The sequence below is a fragment of the Ambystoma mexicanum genome, chromosome 3q (assembly GCF_040938575.1).
Source record: "Ambystoma mexicanum isolate Mex_15411 chromosome 3q, UKY_AmexF1_1, whole genome shotgun sequence".
In the NCBI taxonomy this organism is placed as follows: Eukaryota; Metazoa; Chordata; class Amphibia; order Caudata; family Ambystomatidae; genus Ambystoma; species Ambystoma mexicanum.
This window is the reverse complement of record NC_090926.1, coordinates 926,796,472-926,823,841: the sequence shown is the minus strand read 5'-3', so window position 1 is coordinate 926,823,841 and position 27,370 is coordinate 926,796,472. Positions and strand designations below refer to the sequence as shown.

Sequence of the window (27,370 nt, the reverse complement as noted above, 5' to 3'; positions counted from 1 at the left end):
ACGGAAACAAGGAACATGAGTGCTGCCTTGCTGTCAGAGACCCACCTGCAAGGAAACCAGAAGCTGAACCTGGCAAACCACAGAGTGTACCAGACCGACCGACCAGCAGCAGCCAAAGGAGGGGGGACAGCAGTGAAAGTGAAGATGGCTATCGACCACCATGCTAGTTCGGCCCACCCCTCAGAAGCATCAAAGCCATTGGAATGCAGGTCAAGACTTCGACAGGACCACTCCAACTGATTGCAACTTACTGCCCTCCGAAAGCAAAGCTGGACCATGGAGACCTGGATGCTTTGCTGGAGATAGGAGATTAGACCGGTTCAGCCATACTCTCATGCTGGTCTGGGAGTGCATTTCTAACAGGGGTTCCAGAAATGGATTTTGGGCAGTTCTGAGCAGCCAGTTGTCGCTTTACTTGATCGAATGCGTGGACAAGGTTCATAAAGGCCACGAAGATCCTTGGTTTGCTCTCCCTCACTCTCGCTTTCAACATACTGAGGCGAAGTATGTTTATAGCTGTACCGATGCCCTTTTGAAAACCGGTTTGGAATGGGTCGTTACACCCTACTGCTTTGGTCCATTCTTGCAGCCGCTATAGGAGCAGAGAGCCGCAAATCTTTCCGATTACGTCCAGAAGGGCGAAAGGGACGATGGTTCTTTGGGTTTTCTGTCCCTCCCCTCTTGAAAATTGGGACTACTATCGCCTTCTTCCAGGAGCTCGAAATCAGATGTGGTTGAAGAATTTGTCAAGTAAGTTAGCCCGTGCCTCCGGATGTTTTTCCAGCATTGCGTTGGTTAGTACATCGGGCCCAGGGGCCACGAGCTGTTTAGTTTCCGAATATTCCCCATTATGTCCAGTACACCATGGGGGATGTCCCAAGGTCCAGTCATGCTCAGTATAGCTGGGGTGTCAACACAGTTCTTATTTGTGTTGAGTGGGCGGACCTCTCCTCCTCCCTCCTGGCCTAGACCACTCAACTCCTCCTTCTTGGAGACTTTAACATCCACATCCACCTGGATGCTTCCTGTCCCTCCTCTGGACTCTTTTGCAACCTCTGAGACTCTCTCTCTCTCTCTTTCTATTCTCCCCTCTGGCCCGACTCACTTTGCAGGGCACACTCTGGATGTTCTGATCTCCTCAGACCTCCTCTTCTCTAACTCCCTCACCATTCCTCTCTCCTGGAGTGATCACTTTCTCCTTTCCTCCGATCTCACCCTCTCTACCCCTAAGGCCAAGCCAACTCTAACACTTCCACCTACCTTCTCGGTCATCCGACACATGAAGCATGTGTCAGTTGAGGCTTTCACTGCTACTTTCTCTCCCCCTACTCCTCCTCTGGCTGACTCACATCCTGACAAAGCCCTTTCCATGATTCACTCTTCTATCTCTGATACTCTTGATGTTCTTGCCCCTGTCATGAGGATCCGCTGGAAGCCCAAAGCCAAGTGCAACTCCTGGTATGACTCTGACTTCGTCACCCTTAAATGCAGGTGCAGGGTGGCTGAGAGGAAGTGGTTAGCTTCTTGTGCATCCTCTGATAAACTGGCAGGCCGCCTGCTCCAAAGGCAATACCGGCTCTCTGTCTGCACTAAGAAGAGAGCCCACATCCAAGTCTGCGTCTCTGTGGCATCTTACAACACAGCCAAACTCTAAAATCTGCAAGAAGCTGGCCAATCCTGCTGCAGTCACTACCTCGCCTGTCCCCTCCCAGTCCCTCTGCATGGCCCTAGCTTCTCATTTCATCTCTAAAACCCAGACATCCTGTCCACCTTCTTGTCCTCTCCTCCTCCCTCTACTCTCTCCTCTACCTCCAGCCCCTCTGTGGCCACCTCTCCTCCCTCTTTCTCTTCCTTTCCTCTGCTCTCCCCTGACAAGGTTTCTATACAAGTCAGATGTATGAAAGTCTCATCAAAACAGGTTCTCCCTGTTCTTCCAAAACCATCAAGGACCACATTGATACCCTTGCTCCTGCCCTGGCTGACTTCTGCAACCACTCCTTCCCAATGGAGCCTTCCCTTCCCCCCTGAAGCACTCTCATGTGCACCCTCTTCTCAAAAAACCCTCAGCCGACCCCTCCTGCATGGCTAACTATCGCCCGATCTCCTTTCCTGGGCAAATTCCTGGAAAAGCTGCCCATCTCCCAGCTTAATCTTGGAATCTGTTGGTTGTCTCCATGACCATCAGTCTGGCTTCAGAGCAGCCAGAAGCATTGAAACTGCTCTCCTGAACATCCATGAAGACCTGCTCTCTAACCTTGATTTTAATCTCCCCTCAGCCCTCATCTTACTCAATCTCTCTTCTGCCTTTGACACAGTTAACCATGCCATCCTGCTCAATCGTCTCCGTGATAACCTGGGTACCATCAATCAAGCCCTGGCCTGGCTGACCTCGTTCCTCTCTGATCAATCCTACCAGGTCCAACTTGGGTCCTTCCTTTCCTCTATCTCACTCTATACCTGTGCTGTTCCCCAGGGGTCTAACCTCTCTCCCTGGCTGTTCAAAAAATACTGGGCACCTCTCGCCCACCGCATTGCCGCTCTCTGCTCCAACTTTCAGTGCTATGAGGATGACACACATCTCGTTTTCAGGCTCCCCTCTGCCACCTCTTCTCCTTCTATCATCTCTGACTTTCTGTCTGCTATCCAGGAGTGGTGTACCACCAATGCTTTCTGCCTTAATGCCAGTAAGACGGAGATTCTCCTCATCAGCACACGCGCACCCTCCTTTCCTGTCACTCTCTGGCCGGCCTCCCTTGGCCCTCTTCCTGCTCCCACCTGTGAGGTTTAGTACCTCAGGGTTATCTTCGACTCCACACTCTCCTTTTCTCCTCACATCTCTGACATCTCTAAGAAGTCAAACTACCAACTGCACCTCCTCAGAGGTATTCTTCCTTTCCTCTCCTTCACCCAGAAGCTCACTGTCTCTAGAGCTCTGGTTCTCTCTAGACTGGACTACTGCAATAACCTCTTTCTAAATCTTTGAAGTTATCATCTACACAGGCTGCGCTAAGTAAACCAATTTGAAAAAGCTTGCTGTGGCGAATTTTAAGCAAAAGTAGATGGGGAAGGGATCACAAATATGCGCATCTAATGTTTAATTCAAATGAAGTAGATTCACAAAAGAAGACACACAATTCTTTTAAAAAAGTACATGTGTTCAAAAATTCAAACAGAGCAAAATAATCACAATGACTACAAAATTGACATTATACCATATAGTGCACACATGCTAGGGTTCATGTGTTCGAAATTTGATCAAAACAAAATAGACACCAATACTAAAAAAATTCCATTATACCATGCGATGCCTCGAAATTTGATCAAAACAAAATAAACATCAATACTAAGGAAATTCCATTATGCCATGCGATGCCAACACGTGTTTCAACCTAAAAAGGCCGTCTTCAGGGCATACAAATACATTTCAAACTAGACCTGTAATATGTTTCTTGTAACATTCACTGTTATTTAACCAAAAGCAGAGTAGGAGGAGTTGGTCGGAGCAAAACGGCATAAGGATGCGGGAGAGAAAACAATGAAAAATAAAGAATAAAAACATACCGTTAGAATAATGCATATAATTACTAACTCCAGATGTTGAACATGTTAAATAAATAAGACAGGGCATACCTTTTAGTGATTATGCTTGATTTGTTCTGAGTTGTGATTAGAAAGATTAGAAATTGGGAGAAACATATTACAGGTCTAGTTTGAAATGTATTTGTATGCCCTGAAGACGGCCTTTTTAGGTTGAAACACGTGTTGGCATCGCATGGCATAATGGAATTTCCTTAGTATTGATGTTTATTTTGTTTTGATCAAATTTCGAGGCATCGCATGGTATAATGGAATTTTTTTAGTATTGGTGTCTATTTTGTTTTGATCAAATTTCGAACACATGAACCCTAGCATGTGTGCACTATATGGTATAATGTCAATTTTGTAGTCATTGTGATTATTTTGCTCTGTTTGAATTTTTGAACACATGTACTTTTTAAAAAAAATTGTGTGTCTTCTTTTGTGAATCTACTTCATTTGAATTAAACATTAGATGCGCATATTTGTGATCCCTTCCCCATCTACTTTTGCTTAAAATTCGCCACAGCAAGCTTTTTCAAATTGGTTTACTTAGCACAGCCTGTGTAGATGATAACTTCAAGAATTTGTCATACTTTAAGGTGATAGTGGTAGATCACCTTACCACCTACACGACAGCAGCTCAACTAATATCTTTCTCATAGCCATTTAAACTAATTGGCGTGCGCAATCCTGAATAATGCTCTACTCCCACAACCTCATCATTACCATTTTCCCCTGTGGACTGCTGCACTGCTCACAACTAAATAATTCTTCTTTTCATTTTATCTTTACAATGATGGACTATTTAAAGAATAGAGAAGAGGACAGTGCTGCCCTCTTTGCACCCAGAGGTACAGATACTAACCCCTTTAAGTCCAGACCGAATGTATCGGAAACACTCGTACAAAAATTCATCAAACTTGAAAGATTATGTAAAAAGGAAATTAATAAATATTGGGAACAAGTTTCACTCAAAAACTACATCCAGCAAGCCATTATACCGAGAGGTTTAAGAATATTAATCTTTCCTGATTTTATGCATAAAGATGATCAGGATCTGGCAGCTGACTGGGAAACTAATGTCACAGTCAGCTCGGAGAACATGATGAAAATTCTGGTTACACATGCTGAACGAGAGCATGCCGGAGTAACCAAAGAAATTGATAAACTCAAAATTGAAATTGCAGAAATGAACAATCCAGCCAGCTCAAAAGACAGGAATTATGCCAAAATGAATGAGATTCTAGTTGAATACCAGGACGAAATTAAGTTGAGAAAATTCAGAAAATTCTATAGAGATGAAAAAGATTACTTAAATGACAGAGTTTACACCTACCAACCCAAATATGATGGGGATCTATCACAAATAGCAACGCCTACAGCGTCACCTGTTACATCAGACGCAGACTCAGAAACTGAATTTATAACCAATCCCAATAATGAGGAAGAAATGGCAAATGCAGTAGGATCTCGTCATCACAGACGAGGTTTTCTTGCTGAAATTAAAAGGTATAAGAAAGGCAACCAATCATCATATAACCTTCAAAACAAACAAGTTCACTTTCATAAAAATGTCCCTTTAGGACGTCAAAAACTTCCTACTCCAACAACCTCAGAGGAGGAAGAGGAAGAGGAGCAAGAAGGAGAGGACGGGAGAGATACAAACAAAAGACTCACCAGATCCAGCTTCAACAAAACCAAACCGAAGTCCATACTCAAAGTCTAGTGATTAATTTATCTGCCAAACACCTCTCATCTGAACAATTATCTGTTCTTAATCATGGCCTTTCATTTGCGCCACATGCTACAACCGATATGACTGAACTCCAAATAGATCTTTATAAATTTTCTAGAAAATTAAGATTGAAAAAATTCTTTCATAATAAGGATGAAACGTATAGGCCCCTGGAACAACTCCCATCCACCAGTTCTAAAAGTATACAAGAAATTGAAAATATTCACTTACTTTCCAACCTTATGGGAGAGGAAACGAAAACTATGAGCGATATTCATGCAGAACTCGGTATCCACCAACGTAACATGGATATCAAGGAACACAAGAACAGATCAAAATTCATGCCACCTATCACTGGAGATAATGTTATTGACACTTTTTACAAAATAATCACTAAGGAAATTCATAAACATATTGACGGATTTCAACAAAATTACAGTAGTAAGAAACAGAACTTAACAAAGTTGGAACGACAGGCTTTACAAGATATTAATGAAGACAACTCCATCATTATTAAGGAAGCCGACAAGGGTGGTAATATTGTTATTCTCAACAAATCTGATTATATCCAAATGGCCATGGAACATCTTGCTACGCCGGGTTGTTATGAGAAACTTACTACCAATCCCACGGTATTAACTATACAAGAACTACATACCTTACTTCAATACTGGTATAACCAAGGATTACTTTCTGATGAGGAAAAAGCGTTCTTAATGATCTCCAAACCACTTATGCCTACGATTTACTTTCTACCCAAAGTTCATAAACCTTTTTTGTCTCTCCCATCAGTTCGACCAATCATGAGTGGACAGGGAGGTGCTACAGAAGCACTTGCTGATTACATTGATAGTAGTATTAAACACCTGGTATCTGAGATCCCAGCATATCTCAAAGATACAACACATACTTTGAAAATACTACAAGGGATAATTTGGAAGCCTACATACAACTTAGTGACTCTGGATGTGGCAGCTCTATATACATCAATTCAACACAAACTAGCCTTGGACACGATTGACTTCAGTTTTAGAACTTACTCAGCCTCCCACTATACACATGTTCAGATGATCAAAAGTTTTTTGGAATTCACACTCACGCATAACCAGTTTCTTTTTAATGGAGACTATTATTCGCAAATAAAAGGTATTGCAATGGGGGCAAAATATGCGCCCTCTTTAGCCAATCTATTCATGGCCTTTTTTGAGGAAAGATACATTTTTCAGAATAATCCGTTCAATCATAATATTATCAGTTGGAAAAGATACATAGATGATGTTCTGGCCATCTGGGAAGGTAGCAGGGAAGATTTTGAAGCATTCATGCTTTATCTTAATGACAATACTTTCGATATCAAATTCACAGGATATATGGATGCAGCAGCAATTACTTTTCTTGATCTCAAAATCAATATTGTATCTAACACAATCGAAACCTGCACGTTCAGGAAAGCCACTGCAGTCAACTCAATATTGCATGCCAGCAGTAGTCACAGACCCAAAGTTATTCAAAACATACCTAGAGGTGAAATGCTAAGAGCCAAGAGAAATTGTAGCCAAGAGGTTATGTTCCAATCAGAATGTAAGTCTATTGGACACAGATTTCGGGAAAGAGGTTATCCAATCCAACTAATTAGGCAAACCACTGATTCGGTGAAGAAAGTACCTAGATCGCAGTTATTGATAGAAAAGACAAAATTGTCTATTGAGAAAGATCCTTTGCAGGTTAACTTCATCACTAAATTTTCAAGTGATCACAAATTTATACAGTACATATTACAAAAGCACTGGCATATTTTGCACTTAGATCCCGATTTGACATCGTATATTACTGACCGTCCTAATATCATTTTCAAGAGGGCAACTACTTTGAGAAACATCCTTAGTCCCTCTTTCCTCAAACCTGACCCAATTGGACAGGATAATTGGCTCACCGTAAGGACCAAACCAGCAGGCTTCTATAAATGTGGGTCATGTAATTTCTGTCAGCATGCTTTAGCACCTACCAAAATCTTTAGCTGTCACAATGGTCTGGAAACCAAAATAATTGATTTTATCAATTGTCGAACGAAATACGTTATCTATGGTATACAATGTGTATGTCAGAAAATGTATATTGGCAGCACAATTAGAGAAGTACGCTTTAGGATTCGAGAACACCTCAACAATCTCAGCAGTCAGGACATCAGACTACCTTTGGCTTCCCATTGGCAGAAACACCATCAACTGGACAATACCGATGATATTAAATTCATCGGACTCAAACACATCAAACAACATCTGAGAGGTGGCAACAGAGAATTGATCCTACGACAGCAGGAAGCAAGAATGATTTGCAAACTTCGAGGCCTGTCACTAGGCTTGAACCAAGATCATGAATTGAATGTGTTTTTATAAACTATGATAGCCCAATTAGTCGTAAACTTAACTAATATCATCTGGTTCCCATAGGTAACAGATCATTACTATTATGAGTGTCTATCATGATATACTATTTTCATGACCTATTTTGTGCAAAATTTACCAATATTGTTTACCGTTTGTCTGAATATTCAATGTCAAGTATTCACCCATTTAACATAGACCTACCAAATACTGCCGACATCCATAGATTTGGATCACCCACTTCTTTAGCTTCAATAATTACTGTAAATATTAACAATATACTTAGCAATGATTATTTGAGTGCTCAGTACATGTTGTTGCTACAATGCGCATTTTATGTTTTAAAATATGCACTTTACACTCAGTTGCATTACACTTATTATATGTGCAGCATCTAATACGACGATATAGCACTAGTCGCATTATTTGGTCTTTATCTGTTTGCTCATATACCCATTACCTGGCCTTATTCCGGTTTCATATCAAAGTGAGCTAAATTGCATCTGATATGCTCCCATGGGAACCATTTTGGTTTTCAGTTAGTCCTGATATTGTAGTTTTATGCCTTGACACATGCCACCAGGCTCATGATTAATAGGAATACTTACCGGCAAGTCCTAGGTGCCCATATACAGGTTAGTGCACTTTTGCAATCAACTGTTTTTCTACAATCTAATTATCTTTTTTCACACATTAGCTCAGTTATCATGCTCATTCTGGCACATACACTTATCGTACAAGATATAGCAATCTTTTTTGGAAAAAAAACAAAAAAAAACAAAAACACTGTATTCCTCGAATGGACCGTCAAGAAATGAATATTTTTATGGTCTGCTTTATTTGCTTAGCAATGCATATTCTCCGTGCAGTCGGAATCCATTCCATGTCATATACTGTGCCAGTACGTAACTGTTAACTTTAATCTTCAATTGTGATACACTATAAGTTAGCACTTTACCTTTTAAGTATACGGTCCTACTGCAAGACACAGAATATGTGCATGGTTTCAACAAGCGCACATTAAAAGAGCAATTCCTTCACTTCCGGCTTGACACCAGTTTCCAAGCAACCAGGTCACGTTACCTCGTCACCTGACTACCTCAGAGGCGGTTACTACGGTAACCCCCAGTCACTGCCGATGCTCGCAGTGTTCCAGAAGCAACCCGCCATTGTGCACGCATATTTAGAGCTCTTGCCGGTAAGCCAGTTGCTACGTCCTTTTGCCCTGCCAGTTCACTTAGGCTGTATACAATATCAAATAACGCATAAACGTTGCACTGCTTGTTTTGTAGATTTCGGCTAAAATTAAAGGCGAAAGCACTTTTAATACGTGCTCACAATTTTACCGCTTGCTGCCTCAGCAGCACACCATCCGTGATACAACTACGGCTAGAATCGAGTCTGGTAACTATAGACTTTATATTTTTCTTAAATAGCACAACGACGATTGCACTAATTAACTGGCAGTGCAGCACTTTTGACTTCATGACTTGACTAATTGGTTTTACAGCCCACTGATTTGGCCAGCAAACGTTTTCGTGGATCTCCCAATTTCTAATCTTTCTAATCACAACTCAGAACAAATCAAGCATAATCACTAAAAGGTATGCCCTGTCTTATTTATTTAACATGTTCAACATCTGGAGTTAGTAATTATATGCATTATTCTAACGGTATGTTTTTATTCTTTATTTTCCATTGTTTTCTCTCCCGCATCCTTATGCCGTTTTGCTCCGACCAACTCCTCCTACTCTGCTTTTGGTTAAATAACAGTGAATGTTACAAGAAACATATTACAGGTCTAGTTTGAAATGTATTTGTATGCCCTGAAGACGGCCTTTTTAGGTTGAAACACGTGTTGGCATCGCATGGCATAATGGAATTTCCTTAGTATTGATGTTTATTTTGTTTTGATCAAATTTCGAGGCATCGCATGGTATAATGGAATTTTTTTAGTATTGGTGTCTATTTTGTTTTGATCAAATTTCGAACACATGAACCCTAGCATGTGTGCACTATATGGTATAATGTCAATTTTGTAGTCATTGTGATTATTTTGCTCTGTTTGAATTTTTGAACACATGTACTTTTTAAAAGAAATTGTGTGTCTTCTTTTGTGAATCTACTTCATTTGAATTAAACATTAGATGCGCATATTTGTGATCCCTTCCCCATCTACTTTTGCTTAAAATTCGCCACAGCAAGCTTTTTCAAATTGGTTTACTTAGCGCAGCCTGTGTAGATGATAACTTCAAGAATTTGTCATACTTTAAGGTGATAGTGGTAGATCACCTTACCACCTACACGACAGCAGCTCAACTAATATCTTTCTCATAGCCATTTAAACTAATTGGCGTGCGCATTCCTGAATAGGGCTCTACTCCCACAACCTCATCATTACTCTTTCTAAATCTGCCTGCCCTCTGCAACTCATCCAGAACAGGACTGAGAGACTTGTCCTTGCCATCAACCCCAGGGTTCGTATCTCCCCAGCACTGAAATCTTTGTATTGGCTCCCAGTGGCTGCAAGGATTAAGTTCAAGACCCTCTATATTGTCCCCAATGCCTTCTGGGACCTACCTCCAACTCCCTCTTCGTAAATACCTTCCTACTCGAGCTCTTCACTCCACCACCTCCAACTCCCTCAGGGCCAGTCGCTTCTCCAAGCAACGAGTTGGTGTTAGATCTCTTTCATCAGCTGGGGCCTCCCTCTGGAACAGCCTCCCTGCTTCTCTGAAACTTGAGGAGAACCATCTCCGGTTCTGGAAGCACCTCAAGACCTTCCTCTTTGCGTCTGCCTTCTCTTTTCCTCTCCCTATGAGGATTTCCTGTCTGATACTGCACTGGTCACCTGGCTACCCTCTGATTTCGGTACCAGGTCACTGCCCGCCCAGTTGCACACCCACACTGCCTCCCGGCATCCCTTGCAGTTGGGTCTATATCTGTAACCCTACAGTCCCCCTACCTGCACTTTTGGACACCTGCTGTCTGCACTTACCCTTGCACCTGCTACCTGCTGGCCACACTTCTTGTGATTGTTTTATCCCATGTACAGCACTGCCCCGTCTCTTTCCCCTGGCACTTTTCCCCTCCCCTGCACTTGCGCAATCTCAATGTCACTTGGCCTAGTAAGATAGTTGCCTCTGTCCTCCCCCTGTTCCCACTTCCTTGCCTCATCGCGCCTTGAAACAGTTGTGTATAGGCGCGTTACAAATGCCATATTATATCATATCCTGGCAAATGGTACACATTTTGCACTATTTACCCTTCGTCCTGGCAAACAGTAGACATTTTGAATTGTTTGCCCTTCATTCTGGCAAATAGTAGAACCTCTGCACTATTTACCGTACTACATCCCATCGATCTCGCAAATAGTAGAAGATCTGCACTATTTACTCTCTTTCTTTGCGGATAGACACAAGTAGAAATTCTGCACTATTTAGCATACGCCCCTTCTTCCTTGCAAATAGTGTAAATTCTGCACTTTGTACCCCTCATCCCATCCTCCTGGCAAACAGTAGACATTGTTTGCACTATTTATTCTTCATCCTTGCGAATAGACCTTACCACATACAATACTCTACCCCATATCAACTCTAACAAGGTTAATTGAATAAGTACTGTAATGTACACTTAAAGATCATGAGAGCCTTATCCTTAGATTTATAGAGATGTCTTGCCCGGAAAGTGATGTCTCATTCTGGGATATTTCATTTTTCATGGTATGCACCTTAGATCCCAACACTGGTCCTTTGAACCTCGACTGTTTGCGTGCCTGGGGTAATCTACTGTAGGTTTATTTACATATCAGTGCCATTAACAGATTGGGTGTTGCCAAATTCTGTGCTCAGACTTGAATCCGCAGAGACAATGGCACTTGGAATCTCCTCTTTTACCGTTTTCTTTTTGAAACAAAGCCATTCTATGGTGGTTCACCTTGAAGATGTCAATTAACAACTTGGTATGCAGGGAGGGTGGGTGCCAATTATCCTAGATCGCTGTAATACTTAGGCTGTGTAAATCCAAGTGGTATGCACTTAGAGAAGCTGCCCTTAACAAGGATAGTAAGTCCTTCTGGTCCTTAGTTTCTGACCGGAAGGAAATAAATAATAGTAGTCTTCATTGGATGATCACTTCAGAAGAATGGTTTTCTTATTTCCGTGGCTTAAATGAAGAGGAGGCCTCCCCCGAGAGGAGGCCTCCCCCGAAGGGGTTGGAATAGCGGGAAAGGGTGGGATAGCCTTGATGTTAAATGATTGTACCAGTCCACCCATGGTTATTACTCTAGCAGCTGTAAAAAGTGTTTTACCGAATACCAAGAGCCAGATGGCCTCAGGCCCACACAAAATCACAGATCTTCTGAAGGATGAGCCTGAAATCTGGGTGCTGTTACTATCAAGGCTATACCAAGTAGTGGTCAGCCTAAACATGGTCCAAGAAACATGGCGTTGCGCTGAGTGCCTGTATACAAAAATTGGTGAATTTACAGGCCCATCTCACTACTTGACGCCACGGTGAAACTGTTTGCTAAAGTGGTGCTACAACAATTGCTGGAATGGGTGTATGGCAATGGTATTATTTGCCACTTACAAGCTGGGTTCCAGCCATGACTGAGCACAATCAATCAGTGCTTCTGTCTGCCTGTCTACCATCTTGCCGATATTTACAGTGCTATAAAGGTCGTGGGTCTATGCAGTGTTTATAGAGCTACAGACTGCTTTTGGTAGTGTACCTAGGGCACAGCTATGCAGGTTATGTTGAAGCTTGGAGTGCTGGCTCATCTGGTGCCTGTGATTGCCCAACTCTACTCCAACAATAAGCCAGTAGTGAGATGGGGTCTGGTTGGGGAAACGACACATCGATTCCCAGTTGACAGAGGCGTGCAGCAAGGCTTCTATACAAATGAGATTATTCTGGACTTGGTGAAAGAATACTCTGGGGGGGCGGGATTGACCCACCGAAAGGTCGATGCTGATGTCTATCCTGCACTTTTCTTCACAGATGACTCAGTTTTGTTGGCTACGTCTCCTATGCGGATCAGGCACTGTTTGGAGCGCTTTTTTAAAGTGCTCTCAGCTAGGCCTGACCCTCAATAGGACCAAGACTAAGGTGCTGGTATTTAGACCAAGGAGATCAAAGCCTCCAACACTCCTTATGGAGGTTGATGGGACTGCCCTGCAACAGGTTAATTACTATGACTACCTGGGAGTGAGATTCACTGATACAGGAACATGGGCAGCTCAATCCAGTAGGTCTCAGACTATTCTGAAAAAGAAACAGTGGTGGTTTAAAGAATGTTTTTGTCCGTCATGGAGAGTTAGCTGTTTCCCCTGCTATTGACATTTATTCCATCCATACCTGCAGTACCTTATGGAGCAGAGTTATGGGGTCATACGAACTGCCTGAACTTGGGAGTAGCTGAGAACACATTCCTGAAAAGTTACTTAGACTCCCGTGCAGCTTCCCAAGGCTCCACTTCTGATGGAATGTGGTCTGGAACCTATCACTTACCAGTCGGTTTGGATGCCAGTCTTTTATTGGGTCAGACTCTTGAGGTCCCCTGAGCTAGGTAAGTACCACGAATCCGCAGAACCTGCCCTGTAGTATAAAAAGAGATGTTAAGCGGATTGCTAAACGTGATATCCAGGAACATCTTATAAGCCCATACATAAATCTGAAGGTGGGTTAAATATCTATGCTCGAAATCTGTCCAAGGTGGGGAGAGCTATCTGGACTTAATAACTCCAGCCTATGCGCGCACTTTGTTCTTGGAATTTAGGGCTGGAACACTTCAGGTTGCGACTTTTACTCGTAGCTGGACGGGTGGCAATTCTGAAACATGCCGATGTGTGGCCTGGATCCTGAGTCTGTTATCCACTTTTTGCTTTTTTGTGAGTGTTACAGTGATTTCAGAAAACTTTACTTGGTTCCATTGTTTAGGAAAGCACGTGTTAAAAATATTATAGAAGCAGTCAACTTATGCCGATCTACTGAAGTAGTGAATGTTGTATACTTTGTTGCCAAATGTATGCATCGGGCCTGGTTTCACAGGAAACTTCCACTGGTTACTTGACCAAATCCTCATGGCTTTTTATATGTTGTAGTAGGGTTCTATCGGTGCAAATGTATGAATTGTATATTTTGTTGTTTATATGTAAAATCCCTTTTTTACGAAATCCATGTATTTAATAATGATGTATTTGTCATGTGTGTGTTGAAGGCAGATTTGCAGAATAAAGCAATTACTGCTACTCAAGTTGTGCACAAAGCCTTGGTTAGGACATCTGGCATGATGGAGACATGAGAGTACTTCTAAGTGGGCAGTGACTTTAACTGAAGCTGAGGTTATGCAGTGTTTTTGCAGGACTGGTCCCGTGACACAATGCTTTAGGGATTCAGTTTGATGGCCTGATGAATTAACACCTTCCAGGGCAGCAATTTCTGTCCATTTGGGATGCAACACAAGTACAAAGAACCCTTGATGTTTGCTTCTGGGGATGTTCAGAAGAGCAGCATGTGACCACACCATCTGCCGGATGGTACTTGCAAGTGCTATCGTAAACATAGAAAAAACAATCAAGAAATTGGTAGAGTTGTTGTACAGGAGCAGTTGGAAATGCCCTCCCACCATCATACAGACTATAGTCACATACATGTCAAAATGCCTAGTACCCAAACCCCCACTGTATAGCCCTCCTACACAATTTTGGGGGGAATACTGAAAAGGCATAAAATCAAGAGATTGGCTAAATTACTGTGCAGGAATCAGTAAAAATGACGTTCCACATGCACAAAGAATACATATTAATAATAATGGGTAGAAATGTAGAGTTGGACAAAAACCAAAAGAAAAGAGCATTTATTTGTTTAATTTTCTTTATTAAGGGTCTCTGGTCAGTCATGACCTTTACACTTTACAAACCAATACAAACAATTCATTATACAATCAAGTTAAAACAATTTAATTTATTTAGCTTAAAACATTTCATTTAGATCATAACAAATAAAATTCATCACCAAAATGGTTGGGAACAACATTCCATTGGTAGCAATAAAAAAAAACAATATGATCACACAAGGACAATTTTCAGACAATGTCCAGTTTTCCAGGCTACAGAGAACCAGTAAGGTTTTAAGTATGAGCATTATAAAGGGTCCATTCTTTTTTTCACCTTTTGCCAGATGTGAAATGCGGCAGCGGTCATAACCATAGATTTTGTCCCATCAATAGTACTCAAGACTGGTCTGATCTGTAATCCACAGTCGCGTGATATCTCTTCTCATATATAGCATGACGCTTACTGCATTGCGTGAGCATGTGCCTAGCCGTTTCAACGGCCAGATGACATAGGCGGCACAGACGCTCAGTCCTTTTGATACCAATCCGCGCCCCTGTGTTTACAGATACGGGTAGAACTTCATGGCGCAAGCAGAGAATAAAACACACCAGTTTGGGGGAATAAACTTTAACCAAGTAATCGCATGGGGTACTTATATTCATTCCCTGAGTGGAGTAAAGATGATATTTCCACTTATTTGCGAGATAGTCAATAGATTGAATGCGATCATGGTCCTTCGATTTCCTTTCGAAGTATGTCGCATATACTTCACCCAGAGAATCCGGCAATCCCTTCATGCCTATGTTCACACTGTGCTTTAGTGCCAGGTTCTGCATATCAGGAAACCATACACTCCGCTCGCAGCATTGTCCGTGGCTCTTAGTTAGATTAAAAAGTCTCCCATTTCCCTGGTCACTAAAGTAAATGGACCCCCACAATTTACAGACTGCCAGTGTCCAGCGTATATTTAAAGAAGGCAATCCAAGTTCCAAAAGAGCATTGGTCCTCTGGAGGGGCAACAATAAAAAGGTGCCATCCATTGTGGACTGATGGAGGCACCAGTTTGATCACTGGATGGATTGCAGTAACTAAGTTTTCCAGATCCTCTTCTAGCATTGGTCACATAGAATGAATAGAATTGGTGTCACGACCAAGTTTGAGTTTACTTTCTCCTTATATTTTTGTACCAAACAATACATGGCTTCTGTCTTAACTGTGCCTACTGTGAGAAACCAGAAGGAGTCAGGACACGGCCATCTCTTTTGGATCCAGTTCCTGGGGGTGGACCAGTACGGGAGGATCACCTGGTTGAGGGGTCCTCGGGGAGTGGGACACCGAATGGTGAAACGCTGTATCCCTCTCTTCCCTGTAACACCTTTATCCCATTTTACCCGAAAGGATATTTAGAAACTCAACCCCCCCCACCCTGCCTTTTGCTGCACAAACACTTTTAAACGGACAGTCCGCACCGGGTGAAAACAGACTCACACCCGAGCCCCGAACCTGAAATATGCCAATAGTATGGTCAGGAAACATTTTTCTTTTGCATACATTGTTGTCCCACCCTAATTTGTATTTAGAAGTAAGGATTGTCAATAGGTTTATAACTATAGACCCTTTTATTTTGACAGACTCCACCAGGACTGCGTTATTATGATTTGATGGTCGTAACTTGCTCCCATCTTTAGATTTAGGTTTAGATAGGCCTTCTACCAACCCATTTAAAAGTTCAATAAACACCCTTGAACTGTGATCACTTGTGTCTGTCTTCACTGTTTGATGCCATGCCTTCCTTACACTACAGAATGGGTGTAAGGATCTTCACATATATCCCTCCTTCTCTTATCGCTCGAAAAGCAGCTCGCCATTTGTAGTGGGAACCAATTCACACTCTCAGAGGTTTATAATACTCTGACCTTTCTTTCTTAACTTTCACTGCATCTGGTCTGTCACTCGCCCTGATAGGATGTTGAACAGTTTTTTCCAGGATTTGCTGTTTACCAGGCATCACAGTCTCTGGTGCCATGGGTCATCTTGACATGGGTCAGGCATCGGACTCTTTCGATATCATTCACCCTTCCGAGGGTTGTCCTGTGTCTCCTGGTAGTAATCAGCAATCTCAGCTGGCACATCCTTAAAGTTTGTGGCTGCACCTAAGACCTTTTCTGCTACTGGATGACATTTTCCAATATCGAAGCTCAAGGAGTAATAGCCAATACCCCCTCCTTTATCCTTCCACCTCTCCTTTCCCACCGTTCTCCCACCATTGTCTGTGTCGACTCTTTCGACCCTTTCCCACCTCTGCTCTGCTCCTTCCTCAACCCATTTCTCTCATTCTCCCTTTCACCTCCTCGCCTGCCACCTCTCTCCTCACCTTTCTGCTGCTGTCTCTCCTCCATCTTGTCACTGCTCCCCACATTCTGCCTTGTATGTCCTCCATGTGCTCGTCCTCTTTGCTCTTTCCTCCTATCCTCCTCCTCTACACTCTTTTCTCTCCCTCTCTGCACTCACTTCTTCCTCCTCTCTACTCTCGGTTCTTTCCCCTCACCTTCTCTCTCCTCTCTACTCTCTCCTCTGTCCTTCAAATTCTCCCCACACCACCACTCCCTAATCTGCTCCTGCACTGCACCCTGAGTCTTAAGTCCCTTACTTCCTCTTTTCTCTGCTTCCTTTTTATAGCTTAACAGGTTTGGGCACACATGTACACTTATCAGAGTGTTATGAGCTGTGTTAGTGGTGTAAGCATGTTCTATAATTAGGAATGGACTCTGTAAACTACAGCCTCTCCAGCTGACGGCTATTGCCTGGCGGACTGCTGCATGTGTGGCTGCATGGCTACGCTAACCAAAGTTACAAGGCAAGGATCAACCATCCTTAATTCATTCTACTGCAATCCTCCATTAGAGCTGCCACCTTGATCTCTGCGAGTTATTCGTTTTACTCTCATGCTATCTTTCATACGACCCCGACAGATTGTCCATGAGGAGCCTGCAGATTTTCTGATGAACAGTATTTGTGAACCTCCACTAACCAGGTTCCACTCTCTGTATTCTGCGGCTGCCAGATTCACACATGGCAAGTCTACAATTAGCTTACTTCTCATTCCTTCCCACAGTTAATTCTTGTGCTACTCGTGTAGCCATACTTTTAAACTAGTAAGAATGTTCTTAAACACCAGGCTATGGATGTGCTGGGGAATCTGGGGGTTCCACCTCCCCCCACATATACCTCCTCTTGGGTCTGCATGAAAAAGCAGATGGCAATTCCCAGTACACAGGTTCAACCCAGAGCATCTATCCCCTAACCTGCAGCAGGTGGGCAACACTGGGTGCTGTGTGAATGCACGAGTTCAGAACAGTTACCCCAGACTTGCTTACCCGACTGCGCCTCGGGTTTTAAGAACCTACTGTAAACGAAGTGTAAATTGACAGACAAATTAAATGTTCTCTGTAACAGAGCCATTACCCTGTTAAATACCTGAAGACACAGTTGTATCATGCTTTTTAAAAAAAGTTCTGTAGTGAGGGATTGATGCAAACAAAAATTGGATTCCTTTGTCCGTTTCTCTACCAAATAAATAATTAAAGAAGCAAACGGCTGCCAATATTGTGCAAATAATTATTATACTTATTAACAGGAGAGGAAAATGAATAATGGGATGGCTGGTGGGAAGGATTAAAGCACTAGCTCCCAAGCTGCATGCTTCCCAGCTGATTGGTTGGTAGATAGCCTCTGGTCCACCAACGCTATGGCATGACACATGCTCAAGCACATATGAATCTGCTCTCAATCAAGACGTCAGCACACATGTAGGACAGAGTAGGCATGTGCAGGCCCTGTTGGATGAAAAGGAGACTCTTTAATTGACAAGGAGACACCTAGTGGTGAATCGACGGGTATCATCTCACAGGGCTTTATGGCCATGCATCAGCTGTTTAGGAGCCAGAAAGTGGCAACATATGTCCATTTTGGGGGATACAGAAAGAGCTAAATGTCCAAATGCCCTGCTCCAGTACATTACATGAATGAAAGTCATCTTCCACAAATATCTTCTTGCTTGATTAAGACATTCTATTGCAGTTAGGAGTGCTCCGATAGTCCGCTCTAGACACGGAAGCTGTGCTGAGTCTATTCCCTTGGTTTTTGTAACTTTAATAGCCCAATAAATAACCTACCGGATTCAGCAGACACACTTCCCATTTAGTGGGAGTTTGAGATGGCAGCTAAAAGTGTTCGATTTGTTTATTTATTTAGACATTTATAGCAGCGCGCAAAGCAGTGCACTTACCCTTGCACTTGCCACCAGCTGGCCGCACTTTTATTTATTGTCTGTATTTATTTTAATGTTATCCTATGTACGGCACTGCCCCCTCACTTTTCCCCCTGCACTTTTCCCCTTCGCCTCCCCTGCACTTGCACAATCTCAATTTTACCTGGCCTAGTAGGATCGTTGTCTCTGTCTTCCCTCTGTTCCCCCTCCCTTGCCTCATCGCGCCTTGAAACACTTGTGTATAGGCGTGTTATAAATGCCATATCATATCATATCATATTAAAACCCTCAGGCATCTGGGCGCTAGTTGCAGTAGGTGAGCAGTTGCAGAATACATGGTTACATTACAAGTAAAATGTGAGTGAGGTAGCTACAGTAGAGTGTTTGTCTGTGTAGGTTTAGCAGGACAAGTCCTGCAAGCTAGGATCAGTTAAGCAGGTGGGGAGCAGTAGAACGTTCGTTTTCTACCACATAGTTTCCCTACCTAGGACGTGACAGGTCCCTTCACTCCAAAATGTTCTAATAGTAGTGCCATGTTATAACATTACTAAGAAAACAATTACAGAGAGGGAATTTATAATGCAATAAAAACAGCGAAAAAACCACTGAATTTTTGTGGAAACATAGATGGGGGTTGGGGTTAGGGGATACAACGGGTGGGGAGGAGTTTGGGGCGGGCTTAAACACATAGGGAAATGGGGGCTTGGTAGGGGTATTCCGCAAATATAAAAAACATTAAAATCAGTATTTTAGTTGCTGTTTTTGTTTCGTAAAAAATTGCCTCTCTGAAATTGTTTTCGATATCATCACATAGAACTCACGAGAATACATCCTAAACATTTCCACAATGTTTCAGGTACAGACCACTGCTTGGTAGTGCCCTTGCATTGTGTGCAATTTCCTATTGACGAACTGGGTATTCCACAAATATAGAAGGGCGATTAACACATAACCTCTAGTATAATAAAGGGTATGTCGCAAAGCAAAGAAAGTCTGGCTTTTTGTCACCCCATGATCATGTTTCGTAATCTCAATATTTTATCAGAGGAGCAATAGAATCTTTGTAAATGTCTTACAACTATTCAGATCTGCTTCATCATTGAGCTCTCTTATAGAGCGACCGGTTCAAATGTCCAATCACCTTCCTTTCTATGGAAGGCTTGCTTCCAATCCACAAACCTTGGTCTCCATTCATCCAACTCAATCCAGGGTTCTTATTGTGTATTTCTTTATTTTAATATATTTAACTAGTGGAGTGGGGGCAGAGCACTTTCTATTGTTTTTTTTTTACTTGTGCCCTAATATTCTCTTTTAAGTTGTAGTCTGTTTGTCCCGGGTATGTGCACCCAAGGATGCACAAATTATACATCAGGAATTATGCACCACATGTTATATTGACTCTTATTTTCAGTGGTAGCATAGGTTTGTGGTAGTAAACTATGTTGTCAGTAACTGAACTTTACAGCAACCTGATTTTCTCCCTGGATTAATGGTAAACACCCTATAGGCCAATATGGTATGCCAAGTGGGGCATCTGATAATCTGCTGGCAGGGCCCTGCTCCGTGTAATTCTGTGGCAACCAGTGTCCCCGTTGGGTTTCTGTTCAGAAACATGACTATGGAGCACATTTAAAAAAATAAAAAAAATAAAGAATGTGCTTGTCTCAGTTGCGCTATTTTTTTAGTAAAATGCACGTCTCCTTATTCTCAAAGGTGACATGAACATTTCAGGAGGGGCAGGACAGTGACGCAAAGATGTGCTGTCCAGCCGGTTGCCAGACATTTGGTCGAAAAAAATTGGTCGACCAGACAAATGGTCGAACCAATTTGATTGAAAACCAAATGGTCGAATTTTTTTTTTTTTATTTTAACCCTTTTTTTTTTTTGGGGGGGGGTCCCCCCCCAACCCCCTTTTTTTCTCTAAAAACCCCTTTTTATACTAAACGAAAACCCGAAAAATAAATATATAAATAAAAAAAAAAATTCGACCATTTGGTTTTCGACCAAATTGCGTCGACCAAATTGCAGTCGACCAGTTTTTTTTCGACCAGTTGTCTGGACACCTGTCCAGCCCCCTTGCATACATTAGTGTTGGGAGCCAAGATTTGCACCTCCCCATGTGCCTGTTTCTTTCAGAAGGAGCAGGGGAAGGACACTTGTTTCTGGGCGTTTATAAGCACATCCCGTTTGTGAATTTGAGATGCGCTTTTAAAGGCCCTGAAACAACCCCTTATTTGCGCAAACGGGGAACTAAATGAATGCATTTAAGATGTGCTTATTCGGATACCATTTGTGGACACCTTCCCCAGCATTAGTTAGAAGGATGAAGAGCCGAGCAGCTGGTAAGAATCTGAGCCCATAGGGGGTAGAGAGATTTTTCATTGCGTTCTTCCTTACAGAAGGTTCCTGCACCAGGTGGTAGTGGCCCAGTACCGACATACGCCTCCTCTTTATTTAGTGCTCTGAAGCCTGTGTCTGCTAGAGAGTAGTGGGAATCCCTACTCATGCTATACCCATTTGACAGCATGGGGGATGTACAAGGACAAGCAGTCAATAACAATGCAATAACCCTTCTCAGCCTCCAGGCTGGCTCAGTGGTTCTGGAGTAAATGTATTGGTTGGAAGTGTCTTTCAAACCTGTGAAGAATCTCCTCTGTTTGCTTGTTATGCTAATACACTCTACATCTCTCACAGATGTTTCAATATGGCTGTGTTCTTTGTTTCTCAAGGCAAGTCCACCCTAGTCCAACCCATAGCCTATGCCTGCCTACACACCTCCAGCAGAGGTCCATGAGCAGTCTCGTTTATATCTACATGCTCGAAGGATTATCTCCATAGGGATAGGAAGCTTCCTTTAGTCTCCCTTTCCTCGTTCATATTTCCTGCTATTTCAGATCTTTGTCCAAGAACTCATGAAATGCTGAATAGAACTATTGATGAGAATATGCATATATATAAGTACAACACGCTAAAATTGGAGACCACCCCTTTTGTAATAAATAATTCGTATTGTAATGTGTGTGGGATGCTTCACTTTGTGTTCATTATATTGGTAGATTGAGGAGGAGATATCCACACTCGGGCCCCTCCTTGATGGTCCCTGTCTGCTCATCTAGGGATAGGGAGGAGGGCACACTAGTACTTATAGAACATCTCAGACATTTTTTATGTGGTCCACGACGAGCTGTGCACAGGGGTTAACTGGAATGCCAAGGATTGCTTGGGAGGACAAACCACATAACCCATTTTCTAATGGATTGTCTCCGCCCACAAATTCCTAATCTTAGATATATCCATATCGTACTTTGCAGTTTCACATTTCTTTTCGACAGCAGATGGCACTGTGCGGCATTGAGTTGATATCCCTCAATGGTTCACCATTCCCGGGTACGGACGTGACGTCGATGATATTATAAATAGCACGCACTGCGCCCACTGCCTCTGTTCCATTTTTCCTTATGCACAGCACGCTCTCGGAATCGTTCGACTCTCCTCAGTGAATCTCTTGACTAATGTCTTTTCAGTAAAATCTCACAATGTCTATGCTGAAGACAGGCTTCAAGCGATGTGCGAACTGTGATTTGAAGATGTCGATCACATATATGCACAATATTTGGCTCTGGTACCTCAGCGAAAAACATAAGGTCATCGAGTGCGGCTCTTGCCAATCGATGACCAGCAAGATCTTAACGGAGAGAAGATCGAAGCTCACCCTATGTCGGTCGGTCTCCAAGTCTCTGTATTCCACATCTTTGAAGTGGAAGTCTTCCAAAGGTAGATGCTCCAGCAGAGATAAGTCTCCAAAAAGGCCCAAGAAACAATCTCGACATTCCATACGGTCAAGATCCAGGAGCGATTCCCGTCACTCTTCTACGTCGTCATGAAAGAAGTCAAACAAATTACGCCATCATTACTCATCCTCTGATTCCTCACCTGACAAGCTCACTGGTGCGTTTTACCGATGAGACTGCTTCTGCGGGCAAATGGGAAAAGTTCAGGGAAAAGATGAAAGAGGTCTTTTTTCAAAGGCGGCCTATCCTGGTTCCTCCAAAAGAGCTGAAAAAGGATGTTGAATCCACTGCGTCTTCCAAGAACGGAAGGGGATCGAGCAAAGCTTCGACCTACGTTATGTGATATGATATGATATGATATGGCATTTGTAACGCGCCTATACACAGGTGTTTCAAGGCGCGACGAGGCAGGGAGGGGAGGAACAAGGGGAGACAGACAACGATCCTACTAGGCCAGGTGTCATTCAGATCGCGCAAGTGCAGGGGTGGGGGAGGGGGAAAAGTGCAAGGGGAAGGGGAGGGGGGGAAGTGCAGTACAAGGTAAGTGGCGTAAGGGATATCATCTCATGTAGCGTCGACAACGTCTACCATAGAGACTACAACAAAACAAAAAGCTTCTGTGACTTCTTCCTTGAAGGAGTCAAAATTGAAGGACCCTTCAATGTTGACCTCGGAAACAATTTCGAGTTTCAAACCCAAATCAAAATCGGTTTTCTTCAGATCGTTATGTCCATATTGGAGGAACATGAGGAGGAAAGTGACGTCATCCCTTTGGGTATGAACATAAGTGGTACGCGCCAGATTATTTTTCAGCGCTTTCTTATTTGGGATCTATACAGGGACCCTTTGTTGGTCCAGTTACATCAATCACTACCTCACAATGTTTTTTATGTTTTGAATTCTCAGTTGAGACTCTGCATATTCAGGACAATCATGTATTTGAAGGGTCGGTGTTTCCCCACTGTATATGCGGTTTGAATGTGACACAACACTGACCCAAATTTAACACAGGAGTAATAATGAACTTTATTGTTTCACTCTCTCCCTTTTCCCCTTCCCTGTTCTTTCTTATGGTTATTTATTTTTGTTTAGTGTGGATTTTCATTACGTGCTGGAAATGTATCCTTTTTTCTCTAATTCTATTGACATAATTCAACTTGTTGTAATGTATTCTCTAAATGTTCATCACCTCAACCCCCCTTGCCTGTTTGTTCCTGTGTTCCTATTTATTAATTGTTTGCCCTACTTATTATTTACCTTGTACTTTGCATTGCATTGCATTGCATTGTATAACTGAAAAGCCCTTGAAGAAGAGCAGAGCTCGAAACACGTGTCGGCTTGCTAAAATAAAATCTATCATGTGCTGCATTTTTTAGTTCCCAAGAAAGACAGACAACTGAAGTGCTTGAATAAGTTCTTAAGGAAGGACAGATTTAAGATGGTCACGCTTTCAGGACCTTCTGGATACATACTTTGATGTTCCTATACATCCCAAGCAAAGAAAGTACCTGAGATTTGCCATTGGCAATGCTCACTATTAGTTTTGAGTACTGCCTTTTGGTCTCACCTCTGACCCGAGGGTATTCACCAAGTTGATGGTGGTGGAGGCATCGAAATCTAAGGAGGGGAGGGATTCACATCTTTCCCTACCTAGACGATTGGCTGATCACAGCTTGTTTTCCCAAACAGGCTCTGGAACAGCTCAATAGCAGCTGTCACTCTCTCCACAAACAGGGTTCTGCCTCAATTTAAAGAAGTCCCAGGTGACACCTTCTCAAAAGCTGCAATTCATTGGAGCGGCTCTGGGCTCTTCCTTGGGGAAGGCTTCAGCTCCCGAGTTAAGGGCTAAATATATATAGCAGATTTCACAAACGAGATTTCAGAACAACCAACACCTGCCGGCATTCGACTTCCTGAGGTTGCTGGGCCTTATGGAACCCTGCATTTTCATGGTGCCAGAAACCTGCCTATGTACGAGGTCCCTCGAATCCCAATGGTGACAATTCACAAGCAGGATGACGGATCTTCTTCAGGCCCCGAGCAAAGTCTCACAGGATCTTGCGTGGTGGGCCTGCAAGGAGAATGTGAAGATAGAACCTTTTAGGCAACCCTGGCCGGAGAGAAAAGTAGATACAGATTCTTCCCTCATGGAATGGGAAGCTCACATAAGCTATCTCATGATCAATGGTCTTTGGTCCCCATCAGAATCAAGACTACATATAAACATGTTAGAGCTGAGAGTGATCACATTGGTGCTGATGGCCTTTTTTCCTTCCATACAGGGGAATAACATCCTGATAATGACGGGCCATACATAACCTCAACAAAAGAGAAGATCTGGGGTCACTGCCACTGTGCAGGTAAGCAATGCAGCTCTGGTTTTGGGCACACTGCTTCATGGAATTTCCTCACAGAGGAACTCTGGGGGATCCATTGTAGTGGACTGGGAATTTCCACTCCTCTACATGTTCCAACCAGTCCCTGCCAATCCTCATGTCCAGAGGTGTTACTGGGGGAGTGACAGGGATATAGTCCTGGGTCTTTTGATTGTAGCCCTGGATAAGAGCTCAGGGACTACAACCAAAAGGTTAGCTAGCCCCGAATCCCGACAGTCCCGACATTAGTGTAGGCCCGGATCTTTTCCAGACCTAGCAACACCCCTGCTCATGTCATCAGGAGGTTGAGGAAGTTTGCGAAGTTCATGAACCCGATTGGTCGTTATTGGGCCAGGAGGACATGGTACCCGGACCTTCTAGACCTGTCCATCTGACCTCCATTCTGTCTTCCTCAGAGAGTGGACCCACTCTTACAAGAGATAAACCGTCTTCTTTACCCAGGAATCAGAACTCTGAACCTTCACACCTGGTTTCGGAGAGTTTAAAATATAAAGATTGCCGCCTCCCGGAAGACGTGACAGAGGTGTTGCTTTCTGTAAGAAGACCAGCAACAAAAGCACAATACCACTGTTGTTGGAACACGTTTTGCAGCTAGAGTGGAGCTAAGGTTTTTTGATCCTTTGACTTGCAATACACCTGCAGTGCTTTCCTTTTTGCTGCACCTATCCCATCGGGGGCTGCAGGTGGCTACCGTCAAGGGATACCTGGTGGCATTATCCATTTTCAAACACAAGCTAGAGGAAGGCTCTTGCTTTAAGATGCCAATTGTCATTCAATTCAAAAGACTGACAAATACTTTACCACCGGCCCCTTTTCTGGTTCCGTCCTGGGATTTGAACCCATTACTAACTGTTTAATGGGAACTTTATTTGGACCTCTCCATTCTTGTCCTCTGAGGTTATTAAACTTAAAAAACATCTTTTTGGTAGCACTCGCTACTGCTTGCAGAGTGACTGGGCTACAAGCCTTGCCATGCAAACCACCTTTTACCATATTCTCCAAGGAGAAGGTAGCTTTGAGGGTACGTCAAAGCGTCCCTTCTTTCTTCCCAAGGTGGTGTCTGAATTCCATCTGACACAGAAGATAACTTTACCATTTTTTTTTTCCACCACCTCACCCTTCTAATAATGAAGAGAGGTTACTCAAGCTTGACACGAAAAGCGCTCTTAGCTTCTACATTTCTGGGATGGCAAATGTCAGGCAAGATGACCAACTGTTTATTGGTTATACGTTCCATAGCATAAGCCAAGCCATGATCAAACAAACATTATTGTGTTGGATCATCCTATGGTTTGAGTGCTACTCCATTGCTGGGAAAGATGTCCCAGAAAACCTAAGTTCCCATTCTACCAGAGGAGTGGCAAGTACTTCGGCTCTCCAAAGAGGTGTTCCCGTGCAGGACATTTGCAATGCTGCAACTCGGTTCTCACTCCACACTTTCTCAAAGCATTACTGCTTGGACACTCTGTAGGGCCATGGCACTCGATTTGGAAGAACTGTTCTGCACAATTTCAATCAATAACCAGAAACTTACAAAACAAATCCACCTCTGCCACCTCCATCTACAAAACTGCTATGGGAGTCTATCTAAGAGGAGGAATCCATTGGAGGACACAAACCATTAGAAGAACACATTTCCTTCCCCTGGTAATGTTCTTTCTAGTGGATGTTCCTGCCACAGATTCCTCATCGCCCTCCCAGCCTACCCCTCTGACTGTGGGTGCATTTTTTAATATACTCTCTCTTTCAACACCGATGCGGGCTATTTAATCCTTAAGTCGGCTGTGCAGAAAGAGGGAAAAAACAAACAACTGAGGCAACTGGCACAGTGTGTGCTATTTATATTCTCATTAAAGTCACGTCTGGATGCGGGAATGGTAACTGTCGACGGACATCGACTTGATGCCTTGCAGCATCCATTGCTGTCAAATTTATTTTCTGAGACTACAACTTAGGACATGGAAACATCTAAAATGAGGAATATGTGGCTGAAATATCCAGTAGAAAGAACATTACCAGGAGTAAATCATTTGTTCTACTGTTCTTAGAAGAATATAATACCAATCCCTAAAGACAGCCAGCGTTCCACTAAGGTGTCTTCTAAGACGTGGGAGTGTACAGCAACAAGGATGAGATGTTGTTTGGACTAAATTAAGGATTTACATCACCAGCTGTATTTTGTTTATTAATTTACAAGTTACTGGCTATGGCGATGAGGTCAGGTTCTTAAATGCCTTTAGGTTCAATACTGTCTGAATAAGAATTCATATTTGTAACAATTGCCCAAAGTTGTGTTACCTCAAGAAAGTTTCCCTACTTTATAGCAACATCTATTGCAATGTCTAGTCGTTACGGAGTGCCACGTGATCTCATGCT

General features: G+C 42.9%; 1 protein-coding gene across 1 annotated transcript in view; it reads left to right on the top strand.

Moving 5' to 3' along the window:
• The window catches only part of LOC138583119 (ATP-binding cassette sub-family A member 9-like), a 2,601,648-nt gene that overhangs the window by 196,912 nt on the left and 2,377,366 nt on the right, over nucleotides 1-27,370 (top strand). The gene's annotated exons all lie outside the window — the stretch shown is intronic.